The following is a 1,972-nucleotide window of genomic DNA, read 5'->3' on the forward strand; positions in this document are numbered from 1 at the left end:
ATCATTACTTCTTGATGTTCAATACAAAATTTTAACATATACATTTATCTTCACTACAGAATAATTTTCATTGCACCTTAATCTTCATTATTCCTTGTTTCAGCTACATCCGTATCTTCCATTCATTCTTATATCTTATATTAGTCACATCTTTACAATATCTTTATATCTTCTCTGTTCCGTCTTTTGAAAAATTGAAAATGAGAGTAAAGGATTTCCGGCCTTCTGCTCCCTCCCCTTTTAGTCGCCTTGTACGACACGCAGGGAATACGAGGCAAGTAGACTTTCTTCCCTATCCCCAGGGATAACAGCATCTGGTGTTCCCAGACGGTCACCCATCCAAGTACTAACCAGACCCAACGTTGCTTAACTTGACTGATCGAACGATATATATATATATATATATATATATATATATATATATATATATATATATATATATATATATATATATATATATATATATATATATATAAGACTGAAAACAATGAATTTCCCAAATAACAAAAATGGAAGCGCCGGGGTTTGAACCCGGGTCCTCTCGCATGCCAAGCGAGCGCTCTACCACTGAGCTACGCCCCCAAGAACATATTTTGTGACATAGTATTATATGAAGCACTGAGATTACCACGGCAAAATAGTGTTTGACCGACCGTTGCCGACTAGCCGGCAAAATAACCACAGGGTAAATCTCCATGTTGCTGTCGTGTTTTCCTCTCAATTTTCCACGAAGAAATGAGTTTTACTTTTTTATTGTCGTTGCAATAGACTGGAACTAAGCAATAGACTGGAACTAAGCTGACCTGGTATGAGGTCAGAGCCCTCATTATCATCCCTGCTAACTACCGGAAGCAGATTAAGTCGTTCCACAACCGATGTCCGGCCCATGTTAACTCTGATGTGCCCAGCAGTTGGAGGAGGATCGCCAGAAGCTTCTGGAAGATTTCAAGGACGTCTTGGTGGACCTGACCCTTTCAGATAAGGTCGAAAACCCCAATTTATTGTGAAGATCTTCACTATAACGTTGGACGAACATACTGAATGTTGCACACATGTGATGCGGACAAAATGAAAAAAGAAAAAGACAAAAATTATGTCTGGTGTGGGTCTCGAACCCACGACCTTGAGTGTGTGAGACTCACGCTCTACCACTGAGCTAACCAGACAATAGAAAATTCGTCTGTTTCTTCAATTTGAATTAATGAAAATCTTTGCGAGGCAGCGTTTAGAAAAGAGTGATGTCTTTGACGAAATTTACTTGCTTGGCTCCTTCTTCTGTTCCTCATTATCGAAAGTAAACATACTGAAGGATATATATATATATATATATATATATATATATATATATATATATATATATATATATATATATATATATATATATATATATATATATATATATTTTCTTTCTTTTAAACTATTCGCCATTTCCCGCATTACCGAGGTAGCGTTTAAGAACAGAGGACTGGGCCTTTGTGGAATATCCTCACCTGGCCCCCCTCTGTTCCTTCTTTTGGAAAAAAAAAAAGAGAGGGGAGGATTTCCAGCCTCCCGCTCCCTCCCCTTTTAGTCGCCTTCTACGACACGCAGGGAATACGTGGGAAGTATTCTTAATCCCCTATCCCCAGGGATAAATATATATAAATATAAATATATATATATATATATATGTATATATATATATATATATTGAAAAGGATCGCAATTTTGCACGTGATCAAGTATATTCTTATGAGTCCACGGGGAAAATAAACACGATAAATTCCCAAGTGCACTTTCGTGTAAAACTCACATCATCAGGGGTGACACAACAGAGAAATATAACAGTCAGTTGATAAACAACGAAGAGACGTAGCTAGGACGCCATATGGTAAACATGTGATTGTCCAAGACAGACAACAAGCGTATCATAAACTTATTATGTGGACAAGAAGGTGAATTGTTTACTCATTTTATCAACATGAAAGTTATC

At 37.0% G+C, this 1,972-nt stretch overlaps 1 non-coding gene across 1 annotated transcript; it reads right to left on the reverse strand.

The window, feature by feature from the left end:
* Positions 1 to 1,094: 1,094 nt before the first annotated feature.
* Positions 1,095 to 1,166, reverse strand: TRNAV-CAC (transfer RNA valine (anticodon CAC)). The gene has a single exon. It is a non-coding gene; the product is annotated as a tRNA-Val (tRNA).
* Between the last annotated feature and the right edge of the window lie 806 nt (positions 1,167 to 1,972).

This window comes from Panulirus ornatus, chromosome 5 (genome assembly GCF_036320965.1).
Source record: "Panulirus ornatus isolate Po-2019 chromosome 5, ASM3632096v1, whole genome shotgun sequence".
NCBI lineage: Eukaryota > Metazoa > Arthropoda > Malacostraca > Decapoda > Palinuridae > Panulirus > Panulirus ornatus.